The 25,946-nt window shown below is 42.5% G+C and overlaps 3 non-coding genes across 3 annotated transcripts; 1 reads left to right on the plus strand and 2 right to left on the minus strand.

Annotated features, from left to right (window-relative positions):
* Positions 1–265: 265 nt before the first annotated feature.
* Positions 266–338, minus strand: TRNAM-CAU (transfer RNA methionine (anticodon CAU)). The gene has a single exon. It is a non-coding gene; the product is annotated as a tRNA-Met (tRNA).
* Positions 339–3,641: 3,303 nt separating this feature from the next.
* TRNAM-CAU (transfer RNA methionine (anticodon CAU)) lies at positions 3,642–3,713 on the minus strand. The gene has a single exon. It is a non-coding gene; the product is annotated as a tRNA-Met (tRNA).
* A 10,978-nt stretch (positions 3,714–14,691) lies between these two features.
* Positions 14,692–14,764, plus strand: TRNAA-AGC (transfer RNA alanine (anticodon AGC)). Its single transcript has one exon. It is a non-coding gene; the product is annotated as a tRNA-Ala (tRNA).
* Positions 14,765–25,946: the final 11,182 nt, after the last annotated feature.

Raw genomic sequence — 25,946 nt, forward strand, 5'->3', positions numbered from 1 at the left:
TTCTCAGGAAACAACCTCTGCGGAGCGGGGAGCTCCGGTCAAAGGGGGATCCCGATGCCTTTACCCTGGGAAAGGTTTGGCCCTGACACTTTTCGCTTTTTTTGATATTTTAGAAAAGAAGGGACTCCATTCCAACTGTAAGTAAGTCCAGCTGTCCCAGAATGCTCTGAGTAATTTATCTCTGAAGGGAATTGTGGTTATCATCTACAGAAGGTACAAGGAAAGAAGTAGAAGGAATAAAAACATGTAGAGCAAGAAAAGAGAGTGCCCTCTCTGAGGCTCGAACTCAGGACCTTCAGATTATGAGACTGACGCGCTGCCCACTGCGCTAAGAAGGCACTGGGCTCTGAAAGAGTTACATGTCTCAGAATAATTGAGGGAGGAGTGTGAAAGGTGTTCTATGTTCCATCTTACCCTTAACACGAAACTAGCTTTCTTTCACATCTTCTCAGTTATTTCCCTGATTAGGCCATATTCTTGCTCAGGTATCTTTCAGTTTGATGCAGGAATGAAGTGCTCCTGCATTAGAAGTTAGAGCTAAAGGCACAGCCACAGCTCTTGAGGCACACGTGTGCCCAGGGAAACAAAGGTATTGGTGGGTGGAGACTATGGTGGTGGCACATCTTTTAAATGACAGAGGCAGCAGGGTAGATCCCGTGTTCATGTTGTGTTGCTGGGTTCACAGACTTATGATGTCATTAAATGTTGCTGCCCATGGGGAGACAGGAAGAGACCACAAAGTTCTACTCTTGGGGAGAAAACGGAGAGTAATCAAAAGATGAAAGCTGAATGGGAATACTCCTGGAAAGTGGGTGAAAAGGGGTTTAAAAAAAAAAAGAGAAAAGGTAAGCTGCTAACATGGACGGTAGAAGACCCAGGGGGATAAAAAGGCTGTGATTCGAGGGTATAAATGATAAGGGGAACGCTGAGGCTTCAGAGCATATGACAATTTTTACTTCACTTGACATCACCAAGGAATGTATTCAGTATTTGTTAAGTTTTTTTGTTTAAGGTTTTTTTCCTTTCAAATACATAGAAACCAAAGATTATTAGTGGTTACCAAGGATGGGAGAGAAGGGGAAGGGGGAAGTTTTTCTTAGGGGACACTGAGTTCATGTTAGTGGTGGTGGACTGTTTTAGAAAAGGATAGTGAAAATAGTTACACAACTCGAAGAACATAATCAACAGCACTGAATTACACATGTGGGAATTAGGACTCTGTGCATGTTGTCTTGTGTAAATTTTCACCTCTATCAAAAGAAAAGAAACAATCAACAAAAGGCCAGGGGTCACCACAGCCCCTGAAGCTAGTCCTGCCTGGAATTCCAGGACAGGGTGGATCAAGTGTCATGTCTGCATTTCCTCAAAGAGAAAGTGACACCCAGTGGGATGGACTGGTGGGTGCAGGTTCAGATGCTGGGATCACCTCCGCCGCCCATCTCTTACCTGGTGGGCATGTGGGAGCAGGAGCGAACCAGCCAGTGAGAGCAGATCCAAGTTCTGACCACCATATACCTGCCCCCATGACTACCCTCAGCCTGGACCTTCAGGAGTGGAGGGCAGACCCAAGCCCCTCCTGGGCCAGGAGAATCAGGCCCTGGCCCACCTGACCTGCATCTGGGGGCAGGAACTGAACACTCTCAGGCCCCTTTCTGAGGGGGTGGGGGCAGAGGAAGGTTTGTGAAAAGTCCCAGTGCCTCCAGATGGGGTAGGGGAACACCGGTAGGTCCAGACCCTCAGGAAAGATGGTAAGCTCAGGCCCACAAGGACCCAAGATGGGAGGGAAATCGAGACTCTCCCAGAAATAATAGTAATAATTCGGAGGAAAAAGCAATCAACGTAAAAGACCCAGGTAGAAAAAGGCTTTGTTTCTGGAAAATGTGATCATTGCTTGGCAGTAATGAGGGTGCCAGAGATGTCTATCATACATATTGTACACCTAATAGGCCAGGAGAGTGGTAGACAAGCCAAATGAAAACCATGTAAGGCTTTCTACAGATATGTTAGGGAAAAAATAGGAGAGATTGGAATAAGTTTATTCAAGGGACAACACTAATAGTAATGTAATCTCATGTAATTGATATATTCCTTTCCACGTCCTGAACCCCTGGCCCTTTATTCTCTTTTTCACAAGGTTGACTTTGTTTCTCTTCAAGATTTAGCCCAAATTAAAGGTTGATGGTTCCAACTTACCCAGCACTGCCACAGAAGAAAAGCCTTGGCGATGTGTGTCCATAGAGATGACAGCTGAGAAAACCCTATGGAGAAGTTCTACCCTGTAACACCTGGGGTTTCCTTGAGTTGGAATAGACACAACAGCAGGGGGGGTTGCTGGGGGGGGGGTGGGTAGCTGGGCGGAGAGTGGGTTCCCAAGATTCAGCTCAGATGTGATGTCACAGAGAGCTTCCTCTGACTTCCCCTCCAGAGTGACTTGCTCTGCTTCTGTGGACTAGCGCATTTCCTTATTTCTGAGTTAACATTTCTCTGTTATTGTGACCCATCAGTTTATATTGATGGGGATCAGTTTATATTTATCTCCTTAAAAAAAAAAAATTTATTTATTTTTTTTACCAGATGTTAATTCCTTGAGGGTATCTCAATGACATTTCAATCTGTAGGGTATTACATTGTGCTTCGTAAACGGATATCTAATAACTGTTTTTGAGTTATTAAAGTTAACCTTTAGAAGGTTGGGAAGGAGTTGAACATTGTTATCCACGATGGTTACCTTTTACTGACAGCCTAAATATCTGCCAGCTGCTTTACCTGCATTATCTCATTTAATACTCACATACCTGCAAAGTAAGTATGATCCCCATTTTGCAGACAAGGTCTCAGCAGAGCGACTGAATAGTGGTTTGTCCAAATGCACGTAGCTAACAAAAGGCAGGGGTAAGATTTTAACCTGTTTCTTTCCTGAAGTCTACTCTTTTCTCTTCATGTCAAGTTACTTCTATGTGACATAGAGTTAAAGTTAAAACGTAAAAGTGTGGTTATCCTGGGGATGAACAAACTGTGGTTTTTAAGGAATCTGCAAAAATAAGCCTGGGAACCACTGAGAGTTAGATCTTTTATTGACAAATTTGAGTGCACAAATAACTAATTTTCAGAATTAGGAATTTAAGATTATTTTTTTGCCCTGTGCTACAGAGGCAGACTGAGGCAAATATTTCAGGTTGAGCTTCAGATATCCACACCACCATGCACAGGTTAGCCTCTAGCACTTCTGTTTCAGAAGTCACAATGTCCTTTTACCATGCAGTCATAAAGAGCAGAGAAGTATGGTACTGTATTACTAGTAACTGGTTGCCACCTGGAAACCCTAGTGGTGTAGTGGTTAAGTGCTATGGCTGCTAACCAAAGGGTTGGTAATTCAAATCTGCCAGGCGCTCCTTGCAAACTCTATGGGGCAGTTCTACTCTGTCCTATAGGGTCCCTATGAGTTGGAATCGGCTCCACAGCACTGGGTTCGGTTTTTTTGGTTTGGTTGCCATGAAATCCATTCCAACTCATAATGACGCTACACGGCACAGTAGAACTGCCCCCTAGCGTTTTCAAGGAGCAGCTGGTGGATTGGAAGTGCCAACTTTTTGTTTAGCAGCCAAGCTCTTAAGCCACTTGGCACCAGGGCTCCACTAAAATAGCAGAGGATGGTTTCGATCCATCGACCTCTGGGTTATGGGCCCAGCACGCTTCCGCTGCGCCACTCTGCTCCTTGGCTGTATTACTAAGAGCCAAACTTATCCAGTCCTGATTCATGTCAATATGTCAGCACATAGAATTAATGCCATTTTTCTCAACATTGGTACTGAATAAAAGCTCTAGATCAAATTAGTTCTATGATGCTTAGACCTGGAAATCTACTTATGGCCTCCTGTGGGTTAATTAATGGAAGACTCAAAATTCTTTAAAAAATAAAAATAAAAAAAACGAACATTTTATTTCCAACGTGGAGATGGAGTAGGGCATCGCAGCCACTAATACTTGCCTGCACCACAATCAGCCACTAACAGCACCCGCCAGGCCCCGTTGCCAACAGGAAAATGATTTTCTTCATGGAGCCACCTCTATTCTGCCCTGTGCTTTAGAGGTGGTGGATCCCATTCTCAGCTGCAGAGTCTGAATTGTGATTGATCTGCTTAATCATTGTGGTTCCCTTCTTCATGGCAGTAAGATTTAGGCAAGGGTATGTGGTACAAATGTAGCTAATGACACTGGGAAGCATATAGAAGAGACTGTCCTCACTTTATAACACAGATATTTGTTTGTTTTCCTTCTTACTTGGTCTGAAATTGTGAATGTTTGAAGTACTGCAGGGGACCAGCTGGACTATGAGACTTATATGTTGAGGATGGCAGGGTGAAGAGTCAAAGAACCTGGGTCCTACCAGCCAGGTAGCTTCCCTACCCTCTGGATTTATCGTTATGTGTGATAATAAATCCACTCTGTTTAACCCAGTTGAGTGTTGTTTTAATTGTTGTAGAACTGTTGCTAAAAGTTTCCTGTTACTGGGGAGAGGTCACTGAGCTTGATTTTTCATATAAGTACATCTTACATGCATTTTGTTCTGAATCTCTCTGATTCCTGACATTGTGAAAAAACTCAAATCTAACCATGTAAATAATACGAAAAATGTGAGTTTCTTGTGCTCTTGGCTCACTAAGCTTTTTCTTTCGTACTAGCAGACCAGGTATTCTCTTTACTTGGGAGGGCTACCTGTCAGCCCAGCTCTACTGTCCCAATCTCACTACCTCTGGGTTTACTGGACAAATGTCAGTCCCAACTCCATCCAACCCCTGGAAATTTGTACAGCCACACCTCAAAGCTATATTCATGAAATTAGGATACTTCTACTGTATATAGAGGAAACCCTCATGGCATAGTGGTTAAGAGCTACTTTGTGCTACAGCTACTAACCAAAAATTTGGCAGTTAGAATCCACCAGGTGCTCCCTGGAAACACTGTGGGGCAGTTCTACTCTGTCTTATGATGCTGATATGAGTTGGAATCAGCTTGATGGCAATGGGTTTGCTTTTTGGGACTGTATATAGAAGGAGCCCTGGTGGTGAAAAACCCAAAGGTTGGTGGTTTGAACACACCAGCTGCTCCACGGCAGAAAGATGTGGCAGTCTGCTTTCGTACAGATTTACAGCATTGGAAACCCTATGAGGGAGCTCTACCCTGTCCTATGGGGTCAACACGGGGCAGTTCTGTCCTTTCCTGCAGTGTCCGATGAGTTGGAATTAACTGGACAGCAATGGGTTTGGTTATCAGGTTTACTCTATATAGAATTTGACTGCTTTTCTGTTTAAGCATGCGAACTGGAATAGCATGGGATCTCAGATCTGTGATAATCCATCTATCTAGACCAAAAATTAGACCCTTTTCCTGATGCCTGAGGCATTTTTCTTACTCAATTCTCCACTCACGCACATAGATGTATAATGTAAAATTAGTTATGGTAGACACTGAAGGTGCTGCCTTCAAAGAATGTAAAATCTAGCGGAGAAGACAACTAAGCAGTTGTTTACAGAATAGGGTGATAAATGTTACAATTGTGGTGTGTACCCTGGGCCCTGAGAATACAGGAGGGAAAACAGCCCAACCTGGAGAAAGAATTGATAGCTCATTCAGTTGGCGAGCTTTTCAGGTTTTCCATTTGTTCACCTTGGTCCATGATAGCTAGTTTTGTTTTGTTTCCCACTCTAGGACAGATGAACCTACAATCTTCCTCCGTTATCTGCTGTTTCCAGGGCTCTCACCATGAGGCTAAGGACCTGAAGTCAGAGGAAAATTGAATTAATGAGGCTCAAAGGTAGGTCATGAATTTTTACCTTGTCTCACAGTTAAGCACTGGAGTGCTAATCAAAGCAAAAGGTCAGAGGTTTGGTTTGAACCCACCAGTAGCTCCTGGAGAAAAGACCTGGGGATTTGCTCCCCTGGAGATTACAGTGGAGAAAACCCTATGGGGCAGCTCTAATCTGTTTTATAGAGTCCTATTTTTTTTTTATGAGTTAGAATACCTCTAAGGCACACAACAACTCAGCTAGGAAGCTTGGGAGCAGACAGTGTGTGGGAGGCCAAGTGGACATCAGCCACAGCCAGAAACAGATGGTATAAAAGTGCAAAATCATGAAAGTTAATTAGCAACATTGCCAAAGGTATTCCCTTTTAAAGTCGTGGAGGAATGGATAAGGCCTCTTCCTCAAGATCAGAAGATTCCAGGTTCTACTCCTCGCTGTTTTGAGATTTTACCTTCTTGTTTTCCTGGGAGAGTGGGTGTTCTGCAGTGTTACTTATGAGACACATGGATTATTAAAAAATTCTGAAACGGCTTTTTTTAATGACGAGGCCCTCCTAGTTGCTGGGACTTTCTCTTATTATCACTCCTCAGCGAGAAGGGTCAGGAGCTGCAAGGGAGGATGGTAAGGATTTACAAGGAATGAAATAAGAATCAGATTCTATCACCACAAACCTGGAGAGACAGGTTGGAGAAAAGCGAGGGAGGCTAGATAAGATTTACAGGAATAAAATTTGAATCTGGTACAAATCCACAAAATAGTACCATTTTTACCAGCTCATTTTGCATGAAAATGTCTCTCGTTTTGGGAACTCTTCGCTCTATGTTTTAACGCTCTTTCCTGAGAATTAACACAGAATCCTCCGCGGATCTTGTTTCATTTCCTTCAAAGTTTAGCTGTAAAAGTTCACCCCCAAAACAGCTACAGCCACATAACGAAAAAGACAGAAGCAAAAACCAGGAGGGCAGAGAGCACCACCCATTGCCATGGAGTCCGTTCAGACTAAGTGAACCCATCGGACAGAGTAGAACTGCCCCATAGGGTTTCCCAACTGCCCCATAGGGTTTCCCAGACTGTAAACTTTAGGAAGCAGATTGCCACATCTTTCTCCCTTGGAGCGCCGGGGGATTGGAGCCCTCACTGACCGGTGTGAAAATAACCTTGAGCAAGGACAAGCAGCTGGTGAGCGGTGAGACCTTCACAGAGGAACGGGAAGGATCTGGATCGCGTTTCTATCTAGTGACCGGTGGTGGCAGTGATGGCGGTGGTGGGTGGGTGAAGGGGATCAGTCAGGAGAAAGCAGCAGCACAAAGTTTACCAAGAGTTTCTGTGCTTGTATCCACAGAACCTCCATCCCCAGCTGCACTGACGTCCACACCACGCCCCAGCGCCCCAAGTGGAGGTGACGCCTGGGTGGTCGCTACCGGGAGCACTCCTCCTCTCCTGCGGAAAGAGCTTGGTGAGGCTCAGGGGCGCACACAGCAGAGGAGCAGGCCCAGAGTCCTGGCTCTGGGAATGGACGGTTTTTTTTCTATCCTGGTGAACAGAGCACGTGGCTGGGAGGACACGGGAGGCGGCGGACAGAATCCGGGTGACTTCAGAAAAGAGAGAAACGTGGCCCTGAGGAGCTGGAGTTGGTCCTTGGACCTGGTCTTCCTCCCAGCCCGGAGGTGTTTTAAAGAATTCAATAGGCCCTGTGGTGGTCCTATAGGATTATGAAGCTCAAACTTTTCCTTTGAAAATTTGGAAGAGGTGGTACACTTCTGGACGGGAAAGACAAACGTGCAGTTTTTACACTCCATCACGGCCTTTCTGTTTGCCCCACCACGGACCATCACTGTTAATGGCCGCCTTGTGTCCTGTAGGAGGCCTGGTGGTGCAGTGGTTAAGGGCTCAGGATGCTAACCAGAAGGTCAGTAGTTCTAATCTACCAGCTGCTCTTGGAAACCTTATGGGGCAGTTCTTCTCTGACCTATAGTGTCACTATGAGCCAGAATCAACTCAATGGCAACGGGTTTGGTTTTCTGGTTTGGTGTGTCCTGTAGGAGCCCTGGTGACACACTGATTTAAGCTCTGAGCTGCTAATCAAAAGGTCAAGTTTATCGCCTCGGCTAAAATGCAGCCTACTGCATGGCCTGTCTCTATTCTTTTTCCTGCTTTATTTGATTCTGTGGCACCGGGGCTGCCCTCACAGGCGCAGACTGAAGTAAAGAAGAAGAAGAAAAAAAAAAAAAAAAAACCTTTAGCCCTTCCGCTCCCAGATTCTCATGCAATTCCCAGTTTCAACTCACTAGTTTTTCGAAAGGGAGTATGTTGATTCTCCAGAAATTTACACCAACTTCTGGTTGCAACTCCAAACCCACTATCTGTAAAAAGGGATTGTGAAAGTAGATGTTTTCTTATTGCCTTTGTTGCTCAGCTTTCTTTTCTTTTTGAAACAGTAAGTCTATTGACAATTTCTACAAAGAAAAATAAACTCCCCTGGAATCTTCAGCATAGGATCTTCAGATTCAGAGACAACCCCTCTGACTGCTCCACTGATCTCCCTGCCAGACAAGATGGTTAAATTAAGCCCCAGAAGACCCAAGTCCCCCTCTGTGTGCTGTGCTGCTTGATGGAATGATATTTCTCCATGTACAGAAGCAGCAGTTCCTTGAGGCTTCCCACATAACTCAACATGAGATATCTTTTGAAAGTGCCTGGCACCCATGGCCTTGGGGTTAATACTATCTTGTGATCACCCAGCAGCTGAATGCCCAGGGAGGTACTCAGTGCCTAGGTACATACAGTATGCCCCCAAATGAGGATTTGTTAAATGAATGAAGGAGTTTATCTCCACTGTCCTGCTCCATTAAGGATGTTCGCCATCTCTGCCTGAACTATTATGATAATAACCTTATTCTTCTCCTGGCCTTTGCACTCAACTCTTTTTCCCTGTTATAATCATCTGGAAATCCAATTCAGTTATAGTCCAATCTAAAATCATTTAAGAACAAACTTTTGGATACAGAGAGTATCAAACAGTTTATCATGACCCCTACAGTTCTTCATGAGAACAGCTGACTTGTCTTTCAGCTTCATTCCCAGAAAACCCATGCACACTCTGGACATGCACCCTCTAGACAAACGAAGCCATTGCCGATTCACTTTCATTACTTACTGTTTCATTTTTCTTAAGACCTTGTACACTCCTGAAACACCCTTCAGTAAGGTAGCTGAATGTCTCCTAATCCTTAAAATATAATTTTGGACATTGTCTTCAGTGAAGGTAGAAAGAGAAGGGGAAAGAGAGTGAGAGACAAAGGAATGTGGAAACTCTTACCTCCTTTCCTCTTCTTGTCTGGATTGACTGTCGGTGCCCAGAAAAAAGGAACAGAAGAACGTTTTCTTTATATCTCTTCTGAATAGAACAAGGCCTAACTTCCCATTAAACCTTAGAATCAGTGTCCAAGGGGGGTGGGGTGGGGTGGGGTAGGGTGGGGTGGGGCGGGGTGGGGTGGGGTGGGAGAACAGAAATTTCTACAGTGCCATGATTTGAATTCAAAATGAGGATGCTAACGCAACACAGAGTAATAAGCACTATACAATCACGGAATACCACTGTAAATATTTGAATACTGCTCTTTCTTGTGTATTAATTATGACATTTGGCTTTCTATTAAACCTGTAAGAGCTCAAAAACACCTATTTTCTGACTTTGAAGCTGAGAATGAACGCCACAAAAATTTCATGAGTGGATTAATCTTGCTTCCAGCTGTGGAAAGTTATCTTGTCCATTCCAGAACACCAGAGGGCCTCGCAGCTTGCCACTTTTCCTTAGCGTAATAATTATTTCTTCTTGAATTTACTCCATGGAGGAACTTAACACAGAGGAAAGTGTTTCCCCTCTATGTCACCAATTTCTGGACAGCTAGTAGCTACAAAGAACATCATTCTAACCCTAGCCACCGAGGATAAACTGGGAGGATCTAGACTATGAACCTTTTAATAAATCTTTACTGTAGGAGAGAAACAATAATTTAATATACATTGCCACACAGGATTTTATAAACACAATGGATAGAGAGGCAGGGAGGGCATTGATTTAACTTGTGAGGTCAGGGAAGGGCCCTCTGAGGAAACGATATTTGAGTTGTAGCCTGAGAGAAGAGAGAGTCAACTGTGTAAGTCCGGATCAAGAGTAGAAGAGATTAGAGGCTGACATCTGGGGCCAGGATCTCTGTTGGCAGGCAGACGAGGAGTCGGTGGAAGAGCCCAGTTCCACAGCACACCCAAATATAAGAATTTTCTTTTTCTCAATCTTCGAAACTGTATAATATCCCAGGCCTAACCAGTCCTGCATTCCTGAGGGTCCATCCCATTTCCATAGGGCCTTTGTTGGTAGAACCTCATCATGGATCCTTGGTATCTCTGAGGCTTAAGCTGAAGTTGAAGAGGGGTGAAAAGCAGAAATGCCTCACTAAGTGCTGGCCACTTAGCTCAGTCTGTTAGACGTGGTGCTAATAACACCAAGATTGTGGGTTTAATCCCTGTAGGAACCACTTTCTCTTTGGAGCCAAAGTTGCAGAATCGGGCAAGTCTCTCTTTGGATCCCTGATAGCACAGCAGACGACAGCCCAGCAGCTAACCAAAAGTTCTGCAGTTCCAGTCCACCAGCCACTCCTTATAAACTTTGTGGAGCAGTTCTACTCTGTCTTGTAGGCTTCTACTCTGCCCTACAGGATCACTATCAGAATCAACTCGATGGCAGTGGGTTATGGATTTTTTTTGATTTGGGTAGTGGTGCAAAGTTAAGTACTGGGCTGTTAACCAAAACCGTGGCAGTTTTAACTCAGTACAAAAAAGAGGTTGCGATCTTCTCCCATAAACATTATAGAATAGGAAACCCTCTGGGGGCAGCTCTACTCTGTCATATAGGGTTGCTAGGAGTCGGAATCAACTCCCTGGAAAACAAAACCAACATGTAGGATTTTGCTCTGGACTTTCATTACTGTAAGAAGACACAGACTTCAATGGTGAGATCTGAGCAGATGTTTACAGCCACAGTTAACTGCCTACTGTTCCCACTCTGCCTGCCAGAATTTTCTATACCAATTTCATTTTGTGTTAGAACCTTACTTTCCCTGACTCTTTGGTTTTCTAAAATCCTTTTTCAAGTGCTGCCCTGTGCATTCTCTCCTACATATGGCCCCTTTAGCTTCCAGGCTTTGGTCTTCTTATTTGCCATCCTAAATCTCTGCATAAATCTCAGTCTGAATTAGCAGGGATGCCTTCTCATCACCGCTGAAGTTATCTTTTCTCTGTCCAGAGAATAGAGGTGATGTTCAGGCTCCCCCCTTCTGAGATGTACCATTCATCCTCCATGCAAAATGCCCAGCACAGCCTGGTGACTTTCTCCCTCTCTGAGGATCCCAGTCTCCTCAAGATTCCTTCCTTGCTGCTGCTTCTTGGTTTCCTCCACCTTTTTACAGTTCTTGACTTGGAGCGTTGGTCAAGTCATTGTCAGCCGCATTCTATTTATGCCCACAAGAAAAGAAAAAACAAAAAGACCTAATTCCAACTGTTACCAAGATTTGAACCTGCTGTCACAGGTGAGAAGCTTTGTGGTTGTCATCTAGAGAGCAGAGATCTCTACTACATGTAAGGGAAAGGAAGGTGGAAAGAGGAGAGAAGCCCTGAGTGTCAGTTACCTACTGCTGCTATAACAGAAGTACAACAAGTAGATGGCTTTAACAAACAAAAATTTATTTTCTCACAATTTATGAGGCCCGAAGTCTGAATTCAGAGCGCCGGCCCTAGGGTAAGTCTTTCTTTCTCTGTTAGCTCAGAAGGAAGGTCCTTGTCCCTTCTGAGCTTCTGCTACTGGGCAATCTTCATGTGGCTTGACACCTCTCTTCCCCTATCTCTGCTTTTTTTGCTTGCTTGTTTAATCTCTTTTATATCTTAAAAGAGATTTCTTTTATATCTCAAAAGAGATTGATTTAAGACACACTTTATACAACCCAATAGGACAGGGTAGAACTGCCCCATAGTGTTTCCAAGGAGTGGCTGATGGCTTTGAACTGCCCACTTTATAGTCAGCAGCCATAGCTCACTGTAGCTCTTAACCATTGCAACACCAGAGCTCCAATTCAGTCTTACTAACAAAGACAACCCATTTAGAGGTGGGATTATAACCACAGGCACAGACGTTAGGATTATAACACATATTTTGAGGGGACACACTTCAGTCAATAGCAGCTGTCCTACATGCCCATATGTCTCTCTGGCAAAGTGCCTGAACTACCATTACACCTAAATGCTTCCTGCAAGTCCATTTTAAAATTCAAAGCCCTAAGTGCCACAGCCTTACTTCACTCTCCAGTCCATCCAGGCCTACCAGGAACTTCCAAGCCTCAAAGACTTTTTCAGCACTGTGTGCTCAGAGGATTTACATCATTTTCTTCAGGTCACATAACTGTAAGGAGCAAACCCAGAAATGGAAAGCTGATTTTTTTTTTTTTTTTTTAATTTAAAAAGCTTGGATCCAGCAAGTGTACTCCTAGGTATATACATACATGAGTTGGAAAATTACATCCACACAAACCCTGCCCATGGATGTTTACAGGAAAGTTATTCATAAATTCCAAAAAATTGGAAGTAACTAAGATGCCCTTCAATAGGTGAGTTCATAATAAACTGTGATGCATTCATACAATGGAATATTATTCAGTGACACAAACAAATGAGCTATCAAGGCATGAAAAATCTCATGAAGGAGACTTAAATGCATATGAGAAAGTGAATTAAGCCAGTCTAAAAAAACCTACTTGTATGCTTCTAACTATATGACATTCTGGAAAAGTAAAACTCTGGAGACATTAAAAAAAAAAAAAAAAAAGCCTGTGGTTGACAGAGGTTCAGGGGGAGGGAGGGCGTGATGAAAATGTAGAGCCCAGGGGATTTTTAGGGTGGTAAAACTGTTCTGTATAATACTGTAATAGTGGACACATGACATTATGCCTTTGTCAAAAACACATAGAATTGCACAACACAGAGAGAACCCTAATGTACAGCATGGGCTTTAGTTGATAGTAATGTATCAATATTGGTACATCAAACATAACAAATTCACCACACTAATTCAAAATGTAAATAGTAGGAGAAACTGAGGGTAGAGAAGGAGTATAAGGAAAGCCCCTGTAAGTTTCCGGTTATTTTTCTGTAAAATTAAAACTTCTCTGAAAATAAGATCTATCAAATTTTAAAAGACAAACAAATGTGTGCTCTTCCTTTAACCCAGTACACAGTCTCAGTGTCTGTTTTTCTGCACATCAGCTCATTCATGCATTCATTCATTTAACGAGTACTTACAAAATTGTAGATTTAATCTTCCATTCACCAGACATGAATTCAGAGTCTGTTCTGTGTCGGCCACCCTGTACAACACTGTTAAAAAAAAAAACCCACCACAACACTGTTAAGTACTCTTAACTCCTTCTTCTCCCTCAAATCTCTTCATCCAATGTCTTGACAAATATTTTCTGTGCAACCTCTCTAGAATCTTGCTCTTTCTTCTCATTCCTCTATCGTTTCATTCATTCTACAATGTGTGGAGGATGCATTCTGGCACAGGCAGTGCAGTGGGTGCTGGAGATGCAGAAAGACCAACGACGCTAACCTCAAGAGCTGACCGGACAACAGAGGATAAACCTCAATCCATAAATACTTTTAGAAATTCTTTCCTTTTCACCCGATTTCAGTTTCACTATTTCTAACCTCGTTAACACTTTTCCTGAAATGTTCTCGTGAATTCTTCAAAATTCTTAAGCCTCCGCAATATTCTCCCAACATAACTCCAAGTGTCCAGGCTTTTCAATCACTGCTTCCCTCCATGAGTATTTTACACACACACATAGACACAAAGAAACAAGTGGGTGTTCTTAGCCCTGTGTTCCCTCCTCATCTCCATTTCTCAAGGTCCACTCTTGATTCCTTCAGTCTAATAAGATCTTGCCTCATGACTCCCATGGCTCCTTTGTGTAATACTGTGGAGATTTTTGCTGTTCTCTTTTTTTTTTTTTTTCATATGATGGGGATATATGAGTTCTATATGACACACCTTAATGGAGATTCAACCCAAATCTCTCAGAAGTTAGAAAAAGAGAACTCACAAATCGACAAGTTTCCGGATTATGGCGGTTACTACGCTAGCCTAACAAGTTTAAGGGTTTGGTTCTAAACCGAGCAGAAATACGTGGCGCAGTTTGCCTTCCAGAATTGGGAAGAAGCAGCCCCACTGCCTCCTCCTGGGTGGCGACAACCACGTCTTTCAAAGAGTCAGATGGTCATTCTAGGAGAGCTATGCCACGCCGCAGACCTTTCTGGGTAGGTCCTCTCTAGTTGAGACGTCCTCTCTTCTTGAAAATCAGAAACGTAAAATGTTGGCGGAGCCTGAGCTTTGCAACTGCGACCTCTTCCGGGTTTACCTTTTCTTCTCCCTGGCGGCACAGCAGACTAAGCAGTCACCGAGCTCTTGCCCCAGGCCATCTTGAAGATGGCCCGGCCTGACTGGAGTCCTGATTCCGCATTAATTCCACTAAAAACCAAACCTGTTGCTGTTTACTGGTTCCGACTCTTGCATATCCTGTAGGACAGAGTAGAACTGTCCCACAGCATTTCCAAGGCTGTAGATCTTTGCGGAAGCAGGCTGCCACATCTTTCTCCCGCGGAGCGGCTTATGCGTTCAAACCTTTAGGTTAGCACAGGAGCGCTTAACCACTGCGGCAACAGAGATCCATATGGTTCCGCTTTAATGACCTAGAATATCCTGGTATTCCGGACTGCTCGAGATAGTGGATACTAGAGTGTATTTCGATTCCTGAATAAATATAACACAATTAAGGCACGTGGGGAATTAGCTCAAGTGGTAGAGCGCTCGCTTAGCATGTGAGAGGTAGTGGGATCGATGCCCACATTCTCCACATTTTGCACTTTGAATTTTGATCTGTTGAAAATGAGGAAATATTGAACACTTTGAAATTAGTTGTCAAAGTGCATGCTTTTTCGATTTTGTTACGTCCGCCACTGCCACTATGTAGATCTACGTATTTGTTTTCTGTTTGTTCAGAGGAGCTGTGATTCCAAAAGTGCGTTGCAGGTCCAATTCCTTTTTTTTTTTTCCCCTGCAGCCTGGCCCTAAATGCAGTCACTGACTCAGGGAGAGAGGGGCAGACCAGAGGAAATAAAGCCCCAATGGCAATGAGTTTGTTCTTTTTTACATTTTTATAGTTCCGCATATGACAGGACTGGCAATGCCTTGACTGACACTCCAACAGATTGTACTTAGACGATGAAGGAAAACCAGGATGAGCCAAGGGAAGGTAACCCCTAGAAGGCAGCGATGCGTAAAGAGGAAAAAGGTCCTCACCTTCCCTTCTTTTCCAGGACTCTTCTTTCCTTGCCATAGCTTTGGCATGGGGCCTATTTCTCTGCACCCAGGAGAACAGCTACATAAAACACAAATTAACATTTCAACAAACTATCCTTTTAAAATGTGGTATCTCAGCATCCACTAATTCATTTTGCTTGAGAGAGCAAAAGAGCAAAGAAATTTGGGCTTAGGCCATCTTTTTTTTTTATTTGACTGATGATTGAATTTTTTTCCCAATAGACCAGCCAGATATTTCTATTTTCTAATTAATGAATTACCCCACTTATCTTTACCATTTATTCTTTCTGCTTTCTTCAGTATTTCTTTTTTCTTACTTATTTGGTTGAATACACAGCATATTTAATCATTTGTACTTCAAATGATTCCAACACTGGAATCTAAAATCTAAGAAGTACTATGAAAAATGCTATAAAATTTGTCAACACATCATTTTCAAAATTGTCTGATAATGTCCTTTAATGATTTTTCTAATGCATGCATTAAGAATTAATATTTTATTGACACATAATTTAGTTTTTAAGTTTCTTTTAATACAATTTTCTATTTTCATCTTATTTATATTTTATACATTAATGCACATAATTTTGTAAAATGGAATGGAAACTACCACCTTTCATTTTTCTCATTATTAAATTAATTTTTAAAATTTAATTTAGTAGTATTGAATAAAAATTCAATGTTATTTAATAGATATAAAGATTATTATCAAGTTTAATAAAACAATTAATATATTACCAAGATTCAAAATACTGAATACAAGCTGATTAGTTTATTAATGCCCTATTCAAATTGTGTTTTCTAACTTGTTTTAATGGAATAGTGCTGAGTGCGAGAGATGCCACACTGTGAAATTATATCAGTTGTAATCCATATTCTTAGTCTTCATTTTGCTGTTGGGAAGACAAAACACACTTGTGAATTTGTCATGTGGCATGAGGAAAATGGATTTGTGCTGGAATTGATGAGTTATCCTACCTGCCTATAATTATTAGAAGCATATTGTGGGCATTATCTCAACCCATTTCCTCTGCATTGTATCTCTACCCTTACCAGTGCTAGTTTCCCAGGATTCCTTCATGTCCAGAGCATCATTAAGAGGCTTCTTGATGGCTCAAGACCTGAGGACTTGAGACTCAGGTGCTTAGCTCAGGTTGAAGGAGAGGAAAGTTGTGAGCTGAGGGTGAAAGGCAAGGACTCCCACAGCTCTGCAGCAGGAGAAACAGAAGTCTCCCTACCTTCTCTTCACTGTCTTGACCCTCACCAGGATCTGAGAACTGGTGGGGATAAAATTGCTTTTCACTATCCTTGGTTGGGAGTTTTTTTTTTTTTTTTTTTTTTTCATATTTCTGCCTCTAAAACTAAAAAAAAAATTTTTTTGTTTTTTTAATAGAGGAGAAAAAATCAACTCAGGTTTTGGCATTGGTGCTGGAAAATTGCATCTATGTTTTCTTTTTTTTTAAGTTTTGAGGACATTCCAAGGATATGAATCTGGACTGTCATTACAATGACCTGTAACGTCCGTGATGGTGGGTCAGTGATGGAGGGGTCTGAAACTGACGTTACACTTCCTTCCGTGTTGACCACCTATTTCGGATTACCCCCCTGCTCCCACACTTCCCAATGAATTTTCTCTGAAGATTCCACTAGGTCTCAGAATCTTCCTTTCACTCACTCTCTCACTCTTCATGCCCCCTCCTCAGGGCCATTAAACTGGGAGACCCCAGCCTCACAAATTCTCTGGTTTGTCTAGATTTTCTAGGGGCCAGCCATTAGCTTTCTTGTTTCCAGGCTGCTGTTCTCTGCCTTTGCGTCAAAAACTCGTAGAGACACAACTGCCCTGTAAGATTTCCTAGGTTGTAACATTTACAGAAGGTCACCAGGTCTTTCTCTTGAAGGGTTGCTGTTTCTCAGGCTACAGCCCCACAAAAATGGACGAAAATATTCAGGACAACTCAGTACAGAGGAATTTACTCTGCCTTACTCTTACTTCCCGGAACTCACTCTAGCCTACTTGGGGTCCTGTCCCCACCACTCTCTCTGATTTCCTTTGTCCTGGTCTTTTTTTTTTTTTTTTTTTTTAGTGGCGTAGTGGTTAACTGCTATGGCTACTGACCAGAAGGTTGGCAGTTGAAATCCACCAGGTGCTCCTTGGAAACTCTCTGGGGGCAGTCCTACTCTGTCCTACAGTCGCTATCAGTCGGAATCGACTCGACCGGAAGGGTTTGATTTTGCAGGGGGTTTTTTGGTCTTGTTTTCAGCCAGAGGAAAAACAGAAGAACCCTGGCGTTGATTGCACTACCTCTCGCATGCTAAGCGAGCGCTCTACCATTTGCGCTAATGCCCCTCAACTACGTTCACTTTAAAGATTTTGGCTTATTTGCAATTCTGATCAACAAATGTCATGCCCTCTTGCCACCAGGTTTGAAGCCAGTATCCAAATATAGTAACTGCTTAGCATCTCAGGAACGCGCGAGCATCTTTGATATGGGGGGGAGGGGGGCAAGGAAGACCTGGAGAAGATCGCTGTGGGAAATTTCTCGTCACCATCAAAATTTATACTTTCCAATTTCACGGAGAGAAGAAAGCAAGTCCTATCCAGCGGAGGCTACAGCGGTAACTGCTGGTTAATTAGCACAGGTATCCCAGAATGTCTTGTGGCTCTTGTGTTTAAAGATTTAGGATTATTAATTGACTGTTGACTTAGTAAGGTCTGGGAGATGGTTTGGAGTCGCGTTTCCAGGATCCATTTTCACCTGTCATCTCCCAGTGTGGCTAAACCAAAACCAAACCCACTGCTGTCCAGTTGATTCTGACTTACAGTGACCCAAAAGACAAACAGAACGGCCTCATAGGATTTCCAAGGTTGTAAGTCTTTAGGGACACAGGCTGTCACATCTTTCTCCCCTGGAGTAGCAGATGGGTTGGTTAGTAGCTGAACACTTTAACTACTGCAGCCCCAGGGCTCCCCCCATTATGACTAGCTATATATAAGCAGGAAACCGTGTTTACGTGTAACTTGTACATTTATATGTAACGCAAAATGAGCATTTTAGTTTAAAACTCAATATTCCATCCTTTAGACATGAAAGGGGGTTTGTTTTGTTTTTCAGTTGCTGAAAAATCCTGTTAGAAAGCAATCAATTTCAGCTTTAATAGTTGACACTACAGGATCTATCTGGAAACAGGTGGGGACCATGAAGTATTGGAGAGTTGTTTAGTCTACTTCTTCTTGTTCCTCCCATTCCCCTTCCAACAACACTGTAAGTCCCTTGTGCTCCACATTCTCCCTGAGTCATCCCATCAAGAAAAACCTTCAGCTCCTCCAGGCCAGCAGCTATGGCCTTTCTCCCTGATATCTGGAGGCTGCACATACCTCCCTTAGCTGAGTTATTTCAGAATATTGTGATGGATTTTATTTCTGACCTCCATTTTATGCACACAGGAAACTCATTTTCATTGTGTGCTGGTAGCATACCTGGAGATTTCATCCATTAAATCCCATTTTTACTGAATGAATAAATAAGTTATTTAGATGTCTTGATTAAAAGAGTGGTCAAGCGAACCTTTGAGATTGGAAAGACCTGACAGAAATTTGATCCAGGGCCTGATAGATCTGCAAGACATCCCTTGTCCAAAGGTTGGGGCTGGGAGAAGATATGCGGACATTATGCACAGAGTGAATGGCAGGTGTACAGATTAATGGCTGGCCTTTGTGGAACTACAGGCAGATTGACAGGACTAGAGCTGCCTCTGGTTACAGTTCAGCCTCTATCTATCTGCCTTAGATAGATCCCTGAGCCCCAGCAGGCGCTGTTTGATCTTTCCTCACAGACAGCTTCAGCTATGGGTAGCTGGGAAAGTGAATGCTGGGTTTAGGTTTCTGTGGCTTGAGTCGCTTTACTACAGTCCTTTCACTCAATTTGGTGGAGCACTTGAAATTCAACATCCTTGCCTCCAGGCCATTAAAATCCAAGGGAGCTAATGGATGGAGGCTTTCTGCTGGGATTCCCCTTTCCGTTCCCTCATTGTATTTCCAACCTAATCTTTATCACCTGGAAACCATGGTGGCCTAGTGATTAAGTGCTATGGCTTCTAACCAAAGGGTTGGGAGTTTGAATCTACTAGGTGCCCCTGGGGAGCGCTGGGGGTCAGTTCTATTCGGTCCTGTAAGGTTGCTATGAGTTGCAATGGACTTAATGGCAACGGGTTTGGTTTCTTTTCTTTACTCTCAACCTTGGGCAGATAGGTAAGACAAGTTGCCAAGACTGGAAAAGAGTTTCATTTTGAAAATCTCTTTTATGAAGGTTTCTGTAGTCCTAAACATATTTAGTTTCTGGCCCTGGACATCCAAATTATCTTTGTAGATGAAGACTGCTGTACAGAGTCCAGAGAGTTTGGACTGAAATTGGACATAAACAATGAATACACATTGTTGTTGTTTTTTAATACAGAACTACAGAGACCACTGAGACAGATATTTAATTTTAAAATTTTGCATATTTTGAATAAAAAAACAAAAACCTGTTGCCATCAGGTCAATTCTGACTCAAGGACAGAGCAGAACTCCCCATACAGTTTCAACGGAGCACCTGATGGATTCAAACTGCCAGCCTTTCAATTAGCAGCCATAACTCTTAACCACTACGTGACCAGGGCTTCCAATATTTTGAATGGGTAATAAAATCACATAGTTCAATATTCAAGAGGTTTTCCAAAGGATAATAGTGAAGAATTTCCCTCCCAGCTGTGTTCCCTGGCATTCAATTCCCTGGCCTACATGCAATCAATGTTATCAAATGCTTATGTGTCTTTCCAAAGACTACTAAAGGAATGACAAGAAATGATCTGTGTACCTAAGTGTATTTTTGGGTTAAGAGCTTGGCTGCTAACCAAAAGGTCAGCAGTTCAAATCCACCAGCTGCTTGTTGGAAACCCCAAGGAGCAATTCAACTCTGCCCTATAGGGTCACTATGAGTCAGAATAGGCTGGACTTGAATGAGATTTGTTTTGTTTTTTGTTTTTTTGGTTGTCTCTTTGCTGGGGTGCTGGTAGTGCAGTGGTTAAGGCTGTTCAAATCCACCAGACACTCCTTGGAAACCTTAGAGACCTTGGAAAACTCCACTCTGTCCTATGGGGTGGAATGGACTCAACAGCATCAGATTTGCTTCTAGGGTTTGGCTTCCTGCTATATACTCTTTGGAAAACCTATTTTTAACAATAGACCTTAATATTTCTCTCTCTCTCTTTTTTTTTTTAATCTTGTGCTTCCCTTTCCGTTTTAAGTTAACCAAAGCTTCCATCATATGGATCTGCTACGATACATTAAACTATTCTCTTATTGATAGGTGTTTAGGTAGTTTTCAGTTCCTTTTTTGTTACAAATAGTGCTGCAATGATTATCTTCATACATACATTTTTCTGGTATATGCCCAAGAGCACCGTCAGAAGTAGAATTGCCACGTCAAAGGGTATGTGCTTTTGTAACTTTGAAGTATAAGCTCAAAGGTCAGGAGGAGAGTTCTGGCATTATCCTAATGGACCTGTCAAAGATGCTGAATAGGTACACAGAGTACTGGCAGTGGAGTTAGATGCATTCATCCCTCCATCCCTTCAGCACTCATTTATTACGGGGCTACCTCAACTGTTAGGTTCAGGGGCACTATATGATATATTAGTCTTGGGGATTCAGTCACCAGCAAGACGGTATTACATTTTTGTATGGGGAGATGAAAAATAAAAATAAAATAATAAACCAGATGATTTCAGAAATGATGGAAATGAAACACTTGATGTGATTAAGGGAAAGGTGTTCTGAGGAGATGACTTCAAGGTGAGCCCGAGTGATGGAAAAGTCAGATACGTGAAGACTTTAGAGACTTACAGGCAGAAGGAAAAACTATGAAAAGGTCCAGAGACAAAATCAGCTTGAGTTATTGTGGGGAAAATAAAAAGAACCTAGTGTTTCTAATTTAGACAGAGAAGCTGAATTGAGAGGATTTAGTGAAAAACTGAATGCCCATGCTGACAAGAGGTATGAAAGTCCTTGAGTCTCTGTCTTGGGCAATTGCATGGATGATGGTGCTTTTCTCTAACACTGGAACTTCTTTAACTAAAGCAGGTTTGGGGAGAGAAATTATTGGGTTCTCTTCAGGTCCTGTTAGTCCTGAAACACTCATGGGATGTGTCAGTGGAGATATCAGCGAGGGAGTCAGGGATGAAGGGTGGAACTAATAGACGTGGTGCTCCAGAATGCAGATGGGGATTGTAGTTGAAGGCAGGAGAAATAAACTCCAGAGGGATGCACTGCTTAATATGGTTAACAACTAGTGACATGTGGCTACAGAGTATTTGAAATGCAGCCAGCCTATAATGAGACGCTGCAAGCGTAAAATATGTATGGTATTTCAAAACCTTAGTATAAGAAAAAAAAATTAAAAAATACTTTAATAATTTCATATGAATCACTTGTTGAAATGATAATTTAATAAATAAAATATATTAAAATTAATTTCATTTGTTTCCATTTACCTTTTTCAATGTGTCTCTAGAACATTTAAAATTGTATGTGACGCATACTGTATAGCTCTGAGATAAGGTAATAATTCAGAACATCCCGGCGGGGCAAAGGTCAGAGTTACAGAAATATTTACATACAAGTCTGAATGGTTACAAAGACCCCAAAATTAGCTTAAGATGAGAAGATGGCCAAGGATAGAATCTCAGAGAACACTCGTTCTTAACAGAAGGGTAGAGAAAAAGTAGAGATGAAGGAGATTAACCAGTTCAAAAACTAATAAAAACAAAACAAAACAAAAAACTGGTAGCTAAGAGTCGATTCGGAGTTCGGAGTCATAGCAAACCTACAGGACAGATTAGAATTTCCTCATAGAGTTTCCAAGAGGCGGCTGATGGATTGGAACTGCTGACTTTTTGGTTGTAGCCAAACTCCTAATCGCTGCACCACCAGGGCTCCCAAAACCACTTGGAGTTACATAAATCCAGAGAACAGATGATTCTCATGGAGGCTGGGGGTGGGGCGAGGAATAATGGTCATATTTCAAAAAAAAAAAAAAAACTAGTGCCAAAAGTAAGTAAAAAAAAAAAAAAAAAAGGCTGCCATTGCATTTTATGATTTTTAAAGGATCACCCTGCGGCTTTGATGAGAGCAGTTTTGGTGAAATTTGAGCGGAGGCCTGAGTGACCAAGCCAGGGGCAGAAGTGGAAAGTACAGGAGGTTGGAACTTGGGATACTTGTTTCTGTAGGGAGTAGTAGTAGTGACGCAACAAGGTGGCCAAGCTTCCTAGCTGAGCAGCTCCTAGGCTGTCAGCGGAAGAAGCCAGACTAACTGAGAACACAGTATACAAACAAGAGGGAGAAGCCAGTCAAAACTGGAGAATGCGGGCGTCGATCCCACCACCTCTCACATGCAAAGCGAATGCTCTACCATCTGAGCTAATTCCCGGATGACTGGGTGTACACAAATATGCCACCAAGCCCAAGCCAGGACTGGAATGAGGGCAGAGCTTCACAGTCACACTTGGGATAAAAACTCTGTGAGCCAGGAGTGTGAGGAAAAGGGATTACCAGAAAAGGTCCTGGGGAAAAACCTCTCTCCTCCCTTCCAATTTCACTGTCTTTTTCTCCTAAAAGTAAAGACAGCATACTCCAGCTATGGACCCCTCCCTCCCCCTGGCGCGCCCAGAACTGCCTGGTCCACTGACAAAGCTATTCCAACCTGAACTAGAAAAGCATGTTTAATCAATAAAAATATTCTCCTATGGAAATAGTTTAAACTGAGAAGAACACATTCTTTTGTGGTTACTAGAGGGGGGGAGAGAGGGAGGGTGGGAGAGGGTTATTTACTGATTAGATACTAGATAAGAACTACTTTAGGTGAAGGAAAGGACAACACTCAATACAGGGAAGGTCAGCTCAACTGGGCTGGACCAAAAGCAAAGAAGTTTCCTGAATAAACTGAATGCTTTGAAGGTCAGCAGAGCAAGGGCGGGGGTTTGGGGACTGTGGCTTCAGGGGACATCTAAGTCAATTGGCAAAACAAATTCTATTAAGAAAACATTCTGCATCCCACTCTGAAGTGTGGCATCTGGGGTCTTAAATGCTAACAAGTGGCTATCTAAGATGCATCAATTGGTCTCAACCTACCTGGAGCAAAGGAGAATAAAGAACACCAAGGACACAAGGAAATTATGAGCCCCAGAGACAGAAAGGGCCACATGAACTAGAGACTTACATCATCCTAAGACCAGAAGAACTAGATGGTGCCCGGCCATAACCAATGACTGCCCTGACAGGGAGCACAACAGAGAACCCCTGAGGGAGCAGGAGATCAGTGGGATGCAGACCCCAAATTTTCATAAAAAGACCAGACTTAATGGTCTGACTAAGACTAGAAGAATCCCAGCAGTCATGGTCCCCAAACCTTCTGTTGGCCCAGGATGGGAATCATTCCAGAAGACAACTCATCAGACATGGATTGGCCTGGACAATGGGTTGGAGAGAGATGCTGATGAGGAGTGAGCTACTAGTTATCAGGTGGACGCTCGAGACTATGTTGGCATCTCCTTTCTAGAGGGGAGATGGGAGGGTAGGGGGGTTAGAAACTGGCAAAACAGCCACGAAAGGAGAGACTGGAAGGAGGAAGCGGGCTGACTCATTAGGGGGAGAGTAAGTGGGAGTATGTAGTAAGGTGTATATAAGTTTATATGTGAGAGATGGACTTGATTTGTAAACTTTCACTTAAAGCACAATAAAAATTATTAAAAAAAAAAATTCTCCTATGGTCTATGCTGAGAGGAATCAAGTGGTGCTGGAAAGAGGTTTCGGCGAGGGTCCTGGGATCTTCAGGATCTCCAGAACCCAGTGCATGCAGAGACCCAATGTCCCCACCAGCAAAGTGAGCCCTTCTCTGGCCACCTGAGCTGAATGCCAGGTGAGATGTGGTTAATACAGAACCTCATGCACTCTTTTTGAAAGTGGCATAATATTGCAATTTCAAAAACACATTTTAAAGTGTGTTTCATCTTGGAAGTTAGAGGAAGGTCTGTTTCCAATTTATTTTGAGCGTATTTTCATCAGAATGAGCCTTTAGGGAGATGAGTAGAAGTGTCAGTTGTCACCTTCTTTGTAAAAGCATACCTGACCACCCAAATTAATATGCCAGCCCTCACCTTCACACATGCTTGTTCCAAATCTCCCTGCCCTGTCTTTCTCCATAATACCTGGTCAACTGTCAGAGAAGCTGTTAGAAGAGAGATTTTCGTTTGCTCCCTGCCCATGGATTGTCAACGTGAATAAAGGCAAAAAGTCTGCACACCCAGACTCTCCTGCTTGTGCCTCCTGACACAATTCCCAGGGTGTTCCTTTTATTTAGTCACCAAAAGGAGAAAATTTATTTTCCTGCAAAAACATTTTTTAACTTTGGGCTGAAGCCCAGAAAGGTATATTTAGAAATTTTCTTTTTTTTTTTTTTTGACCACTGTGTTCCTTTTTCTGTTTTGTATAAAATGTTTAATATCTTTTTCAAAGCGAGGAGGGAAACACAGAACACAGTGGCACTGCCCTTGCTAAAGCCAGGTAAATCCAAATACCGTTGGGTAACCATGGAATTAGGAGAGGGAACGGGAGCATATAAAATTGGAGAATGCAGGGGTAGATCCTGCTACCTCTCCCATGCTAAGCCAACACTACCACTTAAGCTTATTCCCCTTGCTTTCTCCTCATTGAGTCCATTTTTATTTTGGAAATGCAAACATCTCTCCATGTCCTACTTCAGTTTTCAGGTTGTTCGAATTCTACAGAAATTTCACCATTACCAGGGCAGAGCAGGGCAGGACCCAAAGTAGAGCTCCTCAGAGACAGCTTCAAAGGAGGAGCTCAGTGACCAACTTGTGCTCAGAACTGGGAACATGGGAAAAAGGAAGACTGAGGAAGACCACTTTAAGAAAGCTCTAGCTCTGATTCAGTTTCACTCTCCCCACTTTGTCCTATAAGGTCGCTATGAGTGGAAATCAACTAGGCTGCACCCAACAGAAAGAACAGCAACAACAACATTAGATGAGGAGAAGGAAGCATGTCCCTAATTAGCACAGTTATCCCTAATGCTTTGCTACCTACATCACCTTTTAGCATCACCTTCTTCCCCAGCCCATCCCATAAATCTGGGAATAAGCCCCAAGTATCCTCCCATTTATTGTTCTTCAAATAACTAATGTCCTATCTAGTGTCTGTGCTATTAATAGATTTCTCCATTAGGAGGGTTGAGATCTGTTACACGTTTCTTCCTTAGGCCTGGATTATAATGATTATCTATTAAATTTCCGATCATTAAATTCAGCATTCTTCTTTTCAGAAGTAATCAGATTGGAGAGGTCACTTATACTAACAAATTTGACACTCTTTGGTATTATAATGCTTATATTTTAAAATCAACTTTACTGAAACATAATTTATACATAATAAAATATACACATTTTAAGTGTATATGTCAATGTTATGACAAATGTATACACGTATTAATCATGACCATAAATAAGATGTAGAACATTTCCATCATATCAGGGTGCCTCATCTCATTCCCTCAGTGTCCGCCCCCACATGCCTTCACCAAGAAATCATTGAAATGATGTCTGTCAGTACAGATGGGCTTTTTCTGTTCTAGAATTTCCTATGATTTTAATCACATAGTATGTAG

This window comes from Elephas maximus, chromosome 1 (genome assembly GCF_024166365.1).
Source record: "Elephas maximus indicus isolate mEleMax1 chromosome 1, mEleMax1 primary haplotype, whole genome shotgun sequence".
NCBI lineage: Eukaryota > Metazoa > Chordata > Mammalia > Proboscidea > Elephantidae > Elephas > Elephas maximus.